General features: G+C 46.9%; 1 protein-coding gene across 2 annotated transcripts in view; it reads right to left on the bottom strand.

The window, feature by feature from the left end:
* Tenm4 (teneurin transmembrane protein 4) overlaps positions 1–12690 on the bottom strand; it is a 697438-nt gene that overhangs the window by 559121 nt on the left and 125627 nt on the right. For both annotated transcript variants that reach the window (XM_055623346.1, XM_055623347.1), the window contains exon 2: positions 2732–2787. The gene's annotated coding sequence lies outside the window, so the exon portion shown is untranslated. The remainder of the gene's footprint in view (positions 1–2731; positions 2788–12690) is intronic.

Raw genomic sequence — 12690 nt, 5'->3', positions numbered from 1 at the left:
CACACACACACACACACACACACACACACACACACACACACACACACCTTCTCCACAGGGCTTCCTGGAGGGAGCCAGAGGCTTTTTTGGAGACCACAACCTGCCCGGCCTAGTCCCTTTTCGGGGGATAAGCAGGAATCCTGCAGACAGACTTCACCCAGCAGGGACTGGTTACCACAGCAGGGCTGTGAAAATTAGAATGCACCAGCCCAGCAATAGAGCAGGTGAGAGGAACAAAACAACACAGACTCGGAGCTGTTTACAGGACAGACATTCTTGTAGAGAGCCTGATAAGTCTGTTGCTAAGCCTGCTTGCTTCCTGTCACCAAGCACCTGCTTCTCATGCAGGAAAGATAATCGCTCTGGGAACGGGCTCCACTCGGGAGACCTGGCAGAGTGCTTGCAGTGCAGAGCCAAGACCGACTTTTAACAAGCCTTCCCCTTGTCCTGTGTGGGATGAGGGGAAAACCTACCTGGCTTTGCCCTGCTCAGTGTCTGCAGCTGAAAGTGACCTGCAGAGAAAGAAAGATGTCCCTGGATTCCAAGTTCAGAGAAACGGCTGAACAAAGACCCCAAAGATTCTTGCTGGGACCACATGAGACAACAGGGGATGAGGTTCCAAAAGCATGGCAGCTATCACCTGTCAGGCCAGGTGGTCACCTGCTTTGTTGGAGCTGAGTGAGACAGGTGGAGGGAGAGATCACAGCCCTGGAGGGAGGGGGTACTGCACAGGATGAGAAGGCGTCTGCTACAGAGGCATCACTACAAGAAGCAAGAGTCTGTAGCTGACTCCAAAGAGAGGGAGAGCTGAGTAATTCCAGCCAGCCTGAAGGGACAGGTGGTCGTCCATTGTTATCAGAGAGGTCAACAAGGCTTCGAAAGAGCCATTTTGGAGGCTGGAGAGATGCCTCAGTGATAAGAATGCTTACTGTTCTTCCAGAGGACCCAAGTTTAGTTCCCATCACACACATAGGAAGACCATAAACACCTTTGACAGCAGGTCTCGGGGAATCCAATGGCTTCTCTAGCAGAGGCTGGGTCCTGCATGCATGTGGCATACACTAAATACAGGCACATGAATAAAAAAAAATTTTAGATAAATCTCTTTAAAGCCTATTTCAGAAAACTTAAATCTGAAAACACACACACACACAAACAGACACATGTGCACGCACCCATTATACACAAACACACACACTCAGAGGTGTTTTCTTTCTCTCATCTCCCCCTCCCTTCCCCCTCCCCCTCTCCCTCTCCTCCCTCTCTCTCCCTTGCCCATAATCCACAAAGTATGTTCCCTCAGTTAAACAGGACCACCAGCCAGCCCCAACCCACACTCAAACAGAAATACCAGGTTGGGCCTGAGGTTATTCAAGCACCCTTTGAAATTCCAGACTTTGAAAGAGCCCAAGAGCTTCGATTACAAGACACTGTCCTCCATATAAACAAACAGTCCAGCCTCTAGTCCACACCACTCTCCATGCAGTGCCTGAGGCAATGTTCTGTAAAGGCAGGAGCTAAGCACTTGCTTTAGTGTCCAGAACTGTTAAGCTTTTCGAAGCAGAGGCCTTTAGCAGGGACATTGTGCCACAACAAGGGAAATGTCCCCATAGCCCTTGGCAGAATCTCTCTGATATGTTAACTTTCAGCCACTTGGAGGCAGCAGTCGTGGCCCTGGGCAGCTTTCCCTCTGGTCACCAGCTTGCCCAGAGCTCATAACTATCTTCACTCCTAGCGAGGGAAGGCACTGCTTTCTGCAGAAAAAAAAAAAGCAGTGAGACATAGAAAAACCAAAAACCGAAAACCAAAAAACCCTATGCAAAAAATATCCCTGCCTGGGATATTTTCCTCCAGCACTATCCTAACTGCTGAGAAATAGGTTAAAAATAACCATTTGTGACTAAAATTCAATATATATATAATGCTTTTCTCTCTCACACATATACAGATATATATGTCAAAGAATTGTTTAGGAATACCCACTCGTGAGATAAAACTCTGGAGCCATGTCCATTGAGATCAGAAACACCTTGCACTGGTCTACATCTCAAGCACTCATCAGGACACCTTCTCCTTTATAGGTTGACCACCTGTGTCAAGTAACACTGACCAGTGGTGTGCATTCTACAGCATGACTCAACCACAGAAACACTACAACCATGAACTCCGCAGCAGCGCATGCCAGAAGTTTCCATGAACTGCTTATACAATGGAAGCCCAGCCTACTCCATACCAACTTGCCGCTCTCTGTGCCCAGCACGGAGCTGGAGCCGAATGTTCTGACAAGAAGCAGTTCAAGGGAATCAGTGCAAGTGAATAAATGTCAGGATGAAAGGATTTGCTGAAAGTCACGGAACTGGTTGTTTTAGGACCTGAGCACAGATCCACTGACTCCTGATTACACAGAACATTCAGGTCAACCGTGCAGACTGAGCAAGAGTGTCACACCAGCCAGGTTCCAAAGAGCAGAGGCCTTCCTGAGCAGAGGCCTAAGTTGGGTCCAAGATCTTCACAAACTTGCCTGCTCAATGGCTCAAGCCGATCAAGACAGTAAAACAGAAGTCACAGCATGGTTAATACCCAAATGCTTCAAAGCGGTTCAGTTCATTTCCTTACTTGAATTGCACAAAACAGAAAAGTCAGGAGACTGGGGCACAGGCACCTGCACAGGTGAAGGCCAGGCGACCAGACGCATGCCATGTTCCAGGCCCAGTTCAGCATTAGAACTTACCTACTGCCCAAGTGTCCAGGAACTCACTAGCCCTCTCTCAGTCTCAGATTGTCCATCTGAAAAACAAGAAGACAGCCACAATGAACCCGGGTGTCCTCTGCACTCACAGGCGTCACAAGTTTGACACCTAACATCGCCTGCCACCTTCTCACCAGCCCATGGAAAAGCGAGAGGTTCCTGATGGGCAGGGCTCACCAGGGAACCCTGGAACAAAAATGAAATGTGAGTATATTTTAAAAATTAGGTATATTTTAAAAACTAATCCCAATGATAGTTCTGTGTCAAGCAAGGACACCAGGACTACTTGTATTTCAGTAGAAAAATTTAGGAAATTTCCTGGGCACATACTTTTGATTTTCATAGATGTCAGCATGCAGTGTTAGGAAAAACATCATAAGAAAGAGTGCAAAGTGAATGGTCACGGGCCCTTGGGCACTCTCATTTATTACATGGGCTTATTTTTTTTAGTTTAGGTTTTAATTTTTATACATGTGTATTTGTGTGTGTCATCTGTATGAATGAATGCTGGGTGTGTAAGGTGCCCTTGGAGGCCAGGAGTGGCAACAGGTTCCTTGGAGTGGGGAGGTTACAGGTGGTTGAGAGATACTCAACACAGGTGCTGATAACTGAAAGCAGGGTCCTCTAGAAGACAGGAGGAAGAGTGCCTAACACCTTTGAGCATCTGAGCCAACTCTCCAGTCCCATTTGAGGGTCATTCTTACAATCATTTTTCTCCTGGGCATACAGTTTACCATTTTTCAGAGCAGGACAATGGTACATAACATCCAACGGACTCATCAGAGCACAAGTCTCCCTTTCTTGATCCTAGTATTATGAACAGGACTGCTGTCCCTCTTAGGTTGCCTCGTTCTCATCTCCTTTTGTCACTCTCTCCCAGCACTTTGCAGGCTCATCCCCTGGCCTCTGGCAGTAGCACTGTCTACACCAGGTCCAGTGGAGTGCTGAGGGGTCATCTTTGGTGGCTGGACTTAACCCAGCCTTCAGTTGAATACCACAAGAGGAGGAGGGGAAGAAAAAGAAGCCCATCAGGCACCGGGGCCCCTACAGTGGCAGCGGTAGAGCTGTCACTATCGACAGATATTAGCTCACGTCCTCATAACTGCACCAAACCCGATGCAGTCACTGGGCGTCGCCGTCACTGGGTGTCACCGTCACAGCTTTTGCCGTGTCCGTGTATCTTTTATACAGTTACTTACTAGGTTTTCAAGATCAATTCACTTTGTTGTTTGCCTTACTTCATTTTCAAAGGTTTTTTTGTTTTGTTTTGTTTTGTTTTGTTTTACATGTTAGGTGTTTATTTTATGTGTGTGTGTGGGTGGGCGGGGGTGGAGCACGGTCCAGTGTGCATGTAGGTGTCAGAGGACAGATTGAGTACTGGCTCTCTCCTCCATCCTGTAGGTTCGGGAATCAAACTCAAGACACAGGGCTTGCTGACAGGTGACTTTACCTACTGAGCCACCTCCTTAACTTAATGTTTAAAGGATTTTTAAAAGAAGTTCCTGCAGCTCTTTATTTCTTGCCCTTCTCTCTGTGGTCCAATAAAAAGCAACCTTTGCAAGGAAGATGGAATCTATAATCGCAAAAAGGCTGCTAACAACATAAGAAGAGTTCATCGTAGCAGCCGTTTTACACACACATGTCTACAACCTCTCAGGGCTTGGGCGCTGTCTGTGGAACATATCTGCCCATATATCATTAGAATATGTAACTTTGAAATCCAAGATGTCCATCTGTCTACCATGCCACCTCTTAGCACCTTTAACTATCCTTGGGGGATGCTGGTGTTTGGTCCCTGGCTATTCTGTGGCCTCAGAACTTAGAGCTATCACTTTTCAAAAGCTAAAATAACAAAAGCACTTGACACTTTGTTATGCGTCACCAAAGTTTCTCAAGGTCACACAGCTAGCGACTGAAGGAGCCAGGACTGGCCATCTCTAACCCAGCTCTCTGTGGATACGGTCACCTCTTTTCCCGCAACCTGTTCTCAGAACTCCAGTCTATAACTCCTTGGCATTTGGCCACCAATTAAGTTCCATTTCGAAATCAAGGCAGGTTCAACCCATTCTGTAACATCGTCAGCGTTTCCATAAAGTGAGGAGATCCTATCAATAGCTATTTAAGTTCCCCCCCAAAAAAAGGGCACTTTAGTAAGAAGCGTCCAGGTTTCAGAAAATGTGACTGAAAGTGGTTCTTTATTCAAAGATCCAAGATAGTAACCAAGGGAATAGAAAGGGCTGGTCGCATAATAGCTAGGACTCTCCTGTCACTGGGAAGGAGGACGAAACCCCAGCCACCAAGAGGCTGTGCTGGACTCCGGCCAATGTGGCTGTGGAGAACTCTTGTTAGAATTCTTAAGTTCCCACTTCCTGTCACTGGTTAAAATTAATTGCCATGAATTTTTTATGAGAGGAGAGTAAACAGGCGGAAAGGCCTATAGAAGTGGCCTAGCCCGCCTTGCTACAGAGTCGTCACTCTTTCAAGAAGATTCGGGCGAAGCAGCAACAGATGTGACCCCGCTTAGTCCCTCCCAGTCCAGCAACCCCTCTCTCTGAAACCCTTTGCCCAGCAATCCACATCGGAATGAGTCAGTCATGACAGTCGGTTGTATTGCAGATATACAGTGCTTTTTCTTTTAAAGTCATTTTTCATTTCCCAGAATCTTCTAAGTATTTATACAGCGTACTACCACCCTGGCCGTTAGATACAGGCCCCTTTAGCCTCTTTATAAGAATATGGACAAACAGACGCAGACATACTGTATGTCTGGTGTTTTGCAGAGCAGGGCTGCACTATGTAATTTGACTTCAATGTCTTTTTAACGTAGATAAAATAGCATACTCTAAAATGGTTATATAGGTAGGCAATTAATCCCCTACTGATGGATGTACAGGCCTTCCAATTTTTCGCTAATTAATATTTCATACGTATTTCTCACATGGCAGTTTGATTATGTTCTTAAGCAACATTGCTGAACTGTTTATAAAAAAACATGTAAATGCCTCCCACCAAATGTACCACCTCTAATCTCCATCAGCTGTCCACGAGAATGCATGCTCCTCTTGCTCCCCTCAGTATTAAACATTGGGATCCTGGTTTGTCTCTGTCAGGGCGGTAGCTGCATGATGCCTTGGTATTTTAATCTTCATATCTTCAAAGTAAACATGTTTTTCTACACATCTTAGCAATTTACTTCCGTAAGGAGTTAACATGCTCTCTGCCCTTCACTCATTTCTGAGTTTAGACTCTCCGTATCGGTACAGAAGGACTTGCGATTTGTCTTCTCCTTTATTATTACTGCTGCGGTGGTGGTGGTGGCTGTTGTTACCATTCTTCTGGCATGTTCAAGCATAGCATTGTCTCATAATTGTTTCCACCAGAGACCTGGGCAGCTGTTTTGACACTGTCCTGCAGGTCATACTAGTTCTGGCAAATTATTCACCACTGCCTATCAATTCTGCTTTCAAATATACCTGAAATCAGTTCATTTGCTCCTCCCAAGGAGTTCCACAATTCTACCAAGCCACCTTTGATTCTCCCATGGGTTTCAGCCTGAGCCTCCTACCTACTCTGCTCATATAATCGACTGCAGTTCTCTCCCCATAAGTTTGAAGGATTTTTTTTTTTTAATAAATAAGTACCTCCCAAACTTCCTGTTGTATTGTAGGGAGTCATCGAGCCCTGCAGAGTTCTCTCTAGAAGCTGGGAACAGCACGGCCAGGTGTCCTGTCTGTCTATTCATATCACAGGCATTACAGGTGTGTGCCACTGTACCTGGTCCTTCCAGATTTTAGTGATGACAGAAAGAAGATGAGCAGATGAGTCAGGTGGCTCTGACTTAAAGCAGTCATGAAGGACTATCTTCTTCACACATACAATTCACAGCCTGGCCTTAGCAATTCCAGAACTTAGGAATCCTAGAACTGGGGCTGCCTGGAAGGCTAGATCCACATCACAAGCTCTTCAGCAGCGCCAGTGTCTCTCTCTACCCTCTATACCCACATTCAATAAATTTCTCTTCAATGGACTTAATTTAAAGTCAAATTATGTAGCAATTACATCAAACTTACCCTCTTCCCTCCTACATTCAAAAATAAATTTGCATGACTGGAATTATTGATTTGATGAGTTTTTCTTTCTATAGAGTAAGACATATTTATGAATATTTCCTCTTAGGTTATTTTTCTGAGTCAAATCGGGGGAAGCAGATATAGGGAAGAGAGGTTCATCTCTCCTCTGGTCGCATCTCAACATCTCTCCTCTGCTCCCTGCATCTACCCTGTCCCGAGTTTAGCATCCAGGCAACAAATTTATCTACTCACTCCACACCCACCATCCTTCAGGGTCCCAGAAACAAAAAAAAAAGTCAAGTGGGGAATTAACTGTTAACTTAACAGGATCTAGAACTACTAGGATATGGGCCTCTGAGCACACCTGTAAGGGAAGATCCGTCATAATTGAGGGTTAGTCCATTCCCTGGGCAGGGCCTTCTGGACTGGATAAAATGGAGAAAGTGAGTTGAGTTTCGTCTTGCAGTCATTGCTTTCTCTTTCAGATTGTGGGTATGACATGGCTTGCTGCTTCCAACTCCCACTGCCTTAACATCTCTGCCATATTGGAATAGGCTTTGAATTGTGAGCTAAAATGAACTCCTTTCCCCTAAGTTGCTTTTTACCACAATGACAAGAAAAGAAATGATGTTTGGTGTGATGCCATTTCTTCAGTTCATTTTAGAATCTTCTCAAGTCAATCTACCTCAGTTGCCAATACCAAGTTGATAGCCTGCTTTAATCTTTGACAGCCACTCACATACAGAAGTGGAAAGTCAGTAAATCGGATTTTGGGGGCCCCTGCATGATATACCAAGAAAGACCAAAGTCTGTCTGCTGTCCTGATCAAAGTCAAGTTTCCACTGGGAAGCTAAGACCAAGATACTACCAATAGTTTGGTTCTGCATTTGACTCGGCCCCAAACACTCCTGTCATTGTGTCAATATTCATTTTCTTTGAGCCACCTCCCCTAATCCCTGAAAAGTTCTCTTCTCCACCTTAATATCCAAAGAAGAGCAGTGAGGACAATAGATAGTGGTCCCTGGTCACACCCACTGGCTCTGCACTGAGAGCCTGGGATGGACCCTTGCCTCTGGTTTCCTCCCAAGCTTGTTGTACTTAGGCAGCATTTGCGATCCCTCAAGCCTCCACATTCTCACCTGAAATGTATAGATACTGACAGCACTGAAGCTCAGGGTTGCCACAGTCTGTCTGCCTGATATCTAACAGAGCTGGTAAATATCATTACGATTTCAGTGAGGTGGCCTAAGTCGCCAACGGCGTAGTGCAGCCCCTTGCCCTGGTGCCTCTTTGCTTGCAAAGTAGTGCTCCTTTTCTCCCAGTTCCTACCTGCCTGAAACTTCCCAAAGCCCTGGGCTCTGCTGGCCAGGTATCTGTCCTAGGTGGCTGTGGGCACCCGGTAAAAGAGCTGGCTTCTTGTGTTTAGGCTTGCTATGATACGACCATCAACTTGTTCTAGTTGCCTGGTCAGAGCAGCCCAAGCGGGCCATGCACTGTCCTAAATGCTGTATAAACATCACTTCAATTAATCTTCATTTACAATTTTGTGAGTTAGGTATTGTCAATTCCTTATTTTACAGATGAAACAAGAACACTGAGATGCACACAAAATTGCCCAAGAGCATACGAGTAGTATGTATGCCCCCAGGATTTTGTGTTTCTTAGATTCTTTTTGTTTCAGACAGGGTCAAGGCTATAGGCTGAGAACATGGGATCCTCCTGCCACAGCCTCCCAAATGCTGAGATGGCAAGAGTACACAACCACGCCCCACCAGGACCAGGATATGGAACCCAGGCAACCCGGCATTAGAATGCCAATCCAGATGGTAGGGTGATTGTGACAGTGATAGGCTAGGCAGGGTATCAGGAACTCACTGAGTTCCAGTTTCAGTGGGAAACAGGATGTGAAGAGGAAATCATAGCAGGACCCCAGAGCTGTCTCGTGCCAACTTGCGAGGGCTGAACACGGAAAGGCAGGTGGTTGCCTACCATCATGCCTCTCTCTGTGTTGGAGAGTGAGCACCTGAACCTCCAGGCCTACCTACCAGGAGACCTGAGACATTCCCTGGCTTGCCCTGTATCAAGGTGGATGGCAGACCTCGGTGAGTTATGTCCTCAGTGACGCAGCACAATAGGGCTGCAGAAGGCATAAACTAAGTCTTTCTGGAAGCTTCCATCACCCTTTACCCATGAGGTTCCAGAGACCCCGAGGCTCAGACATGCTGTGTGAGCTCTGAGTGTCCACTCTTCAAATATAGATGCTTTCAGGAAACTCCGTGGATCTAATCTAAACTTTGCCACCATATGGCTAAGTGAGGAAGCTCTCCCTGGTATGACGTGCTGTGATTTCCCATGTCATCATCGCTGGGGCTTGGATTTTTTTTTTCTCCTGGACTTCTGTTGCTGATTAGGGTATCAAAACAGGCTTACTTGAGCTTTCTCCTGGGCATTTTAGAATCAAAGGTCCTGTCCTTTCTCACTCCTTCTCAGTTAGATTTCATCTTGTGTGTGTGGACGGAATGATGGAAACAATTTAGGATGAAAAAAAAATTATACTGTAGACGCGAGGTCTCAACCCCCAGCAACTAACAACTCCCCAATGGCCTGGAAGGGCCAGTAATGAAACACTAGAGCATTAACCGGCTTTCCAGGGACCAACGAGGGCCTCCAGACAGCTGTCCCATCTGCAGGCGCTCCATCGGGATGTTCTGCATTACTTCGCTTTCAGAAGGGCTTTGCTAGAGAAATAGTAGTTTTTATTATTTATCTAAAAGCATGTGAAGCCATCCAAGACATTGTAGGATGCTGTCAATCTCTGCAACCAGACCCATGGAACAATGGGAGAGCGGCTTTCTAATTTTAACAGCTCAAGCAAGTGAGCTTTGCTTGGAAGAACTTCTCCACCCAGCAATTTCATGCTCACCCTTCCATTCTGACACGCAGTTGCCAGCCCCCGTCCCTCCCATCTCTGGACGGCACATGGAAAGGAGCTGGTGCCTGAGAAAAACAGAACGACCATGGGCTCCATCAGTGTCCAAATCCCAACTTTAAAAAAATTTCTTCTTTACACAATAAAGTATGATCAGAACCAACCCGTATTTCCTCCTCCAACTCTCCCTGTATGCTCCCAACACACCACCCCTCCCACCTTCATGTCTTTTTCTCTCTCTCTCTCTCTCTCTCTCAAAAAAAAAAAAACCACCGACTAATTTCAGGTAGAACTGACCATATGTGCATGGGTATGGGACCATCCACTGGAGTATAGGAAACCTACCAGTGGTCACATCTTCAAACAGGAATGGTCACCTTCCCCCAGCAACTATCAGCTGCCAATAGCTCCTCGAAAGGGGTGTGACTCCTGGAGGTCATGTGCCCTATCAACGGTGTCAAATCCCAGACTGTGCAAAAGGTGTCACGTGACACTGGGAAAGTTACTTAGCACCTCCGACCCTTATCTTCCTCATCCTCAAGGCAGGTCTTACCACAATGTCCACTCATATTATGAGAATTTTACAGGATAGCCATGTCCACAGCCTCACTTTGATCTTCCAGATGCTCATCCTGGACCAAAAAAACATGTGGAAGAAGCATAACATGGAAGAAGGGGTCCTGTGCTCAATAGTGGAACCCAGCGAAGGTTCTGCTGTAATAGATGAGAACCGGGGGATGCAAACAGTCTTTGCATAAAAAATTCCAGACAAGGGTAGTGGAATGTTAACCCATGTTGATACAAGGAGGCAGGCAGGGAGGAAGGCAGGGAGGAAGGCAGGAAGGCAGGCAGAAAGGCAGGCAGGCAGGAAGGCAGGCAGGCAGAAAGGCAGGCAGGCAGGGAGGAAGGCAGGAAGGCAGGCAGGCAGGCAGGCAGAAAGACAGGCAGGAAGGCAGGCAGGAAGGCAGATTAGCAGGAAGGCAGGGTGGCAGGCAGAAAGGCAGGCAGGAAGGCAGGAAGATAGGAAGGCAGACTAGCAGGAAGGCAGGCAAGTGGGTGGGTGGGCAGGAAGATGTAGAGCCTCAGAGAGAGCACCAGAATATGTGGACTAGGAAGGATGAGGTTCAAGCCTCTGATATTACCAGTCAAATTGTAGTCAAGGGGCCTTAAGAGGGACGCACAGGGACCAGTTTGATCTGAAGGTCCTTGATGGCTGCAGTGAAGATATACTGAAAGGTGGGGCTAGGATGGAGGCTGGAGCAGACAGGTACAGAGATCCTCAGCTGATCCACCTAGCCCAGCCCTTGATCAGCAGCTCACAGCATCCTATGTAGCTCTGTTCCTAGACGCTTTGGGCCTGTCTGCTTTAGAGCTGCCCTGAGGAAAGTCCTTTCAGACACCAGCTGTAGAAACCTCCCAGCGTACTGCTTTCTGCCATGTGGAGCATGGGGATGACGACTGAGGTACCATGCCCACCTCTACCAGCTAGAAAAATTCTATTCCACTCAGCATCTGCACACACACGGACCCTGTTCTGAGAGTGGCATGAAATTTCAAGCGACAAGGCCATAGTCCAAAGAGGTTTTCAGCGAAGAAAGCACAGCTGTCCCGTAGCCCCAAACTAAGTCTTAGGATATGTTCAAGAGAGGGCCAGAGAACAGTGCTGTCGGGACAAAGGGGAGCCTTGGATTAGCCTTGGTGGTCTGGGAAAGCTTCACAGACAAGGTAGCACACGATCAGTCCCAAAGACTCAGAAGTTGCCAGTCATAGACTAGAAAAAGGCAGTAGAGGCTGAGAGCGGATATGTGTGAGGAAAATGGGCCTGCCTGTTATGGCTGGACCTCAAGGGTAAAGAGGAGGTGACAGGAGACATGGGCAGAGGTCATATTAGGGTGAACCTGGCATCTCTTCCTACTTTCTCCGCTGAAGCAGCAGAGAAATGGTCACACAATAAAAATCAAAGCAGTAACCGTTACTAAGAATCCACCATGCACCTGCTACGGTGAACTATGACATTAACTTTACCTACGTTCGTTGAGCTTCGGCTTTAATAGTCCTAAAGAGCTGAGGCATCACCATTTCTTCTTCTACCTTAACACATTAAGGCTCAGAGAGCTTACATGGCCGACCAGGGGCCACAGAGAGGATACTGGAAACCAAGTATCTGAATTCTACCAAGGGATGGCCTTTGTGTGATACAATCTCACAGTCTAGAGACAGGTGTGTACTTCCTTCCAACAGTCAAGAAAATAGACTCAGCTAACCACTGCCACACTTGCTATGAACTCCAAATTTCATCCCATAAGATGGAAACTCACTAGAGGTGCCTCTTTGTGACAGGGATGCTCTGAGGTTCCTGGGGACTCAACCGCTGCCAGAGACCACCGAAGGCCACAGAAAGCTCTCAATGCATTGGATGCTTCTACTCCTTATCTACAATAACCATCACAGCAAACCCCTAAAGTAGGCTTTACTCCCTAGTTTGATAGTTGCCATGGAAGCATGGAAGGGTGATATGCTTTCTCTATCACAGAGTAATTAGCCTGAAAGAGAAACAGTTGTCTTGATGCTTGGAACCACCTATAACCTCAAACTCCATATGGCAGCACTTCACACCTCACTCTCTCACCAGAGAGTTTCCCTTGGCTGGTCCCCATGTCAGCAAGTGGAGTACCTAGGTCACCCTGAGCTCCGCGCCCTCTAGTTCCATCCAATAGCTAACCATCCTCTGCTGATTCTGTCTTCTAGGGCTCTCCCAGCTTCTGACCACTTCTGCCAGCATTTGTGGCCCTAGATGTCATCTCTTACCTGACCTTGTTGTCTTAGAAAAGATGGCCCCTGCCCTGATTACAAGCCCATCCCAGCCCGGCTCCTGTCAACAGCTCGATTCCTCTCGTGTGTGTGTGTGTGTGTGTGTGTGTGTGTGTGTGTGTGTGTGTGTG

Source organism: Psammomys obesus, unplaced genomic scaffold (genome assembly GCF_907164565.1).
Source record: "Psammomys obesus unplaced genomic scaffold, mPsaObe1.curated_primary_1811, whole genome shotgun sequence".
Classification (NCBI taxonomy): domain Eukaryota; kingdom Metazoa; phylum Chordata; class Mammalia; order Rodentia; family Muridae; genus Psammomys; species Psammomys obesus.
This window is presented reverse-complemented; position numbering and strand designations above follow the sequence as displayed.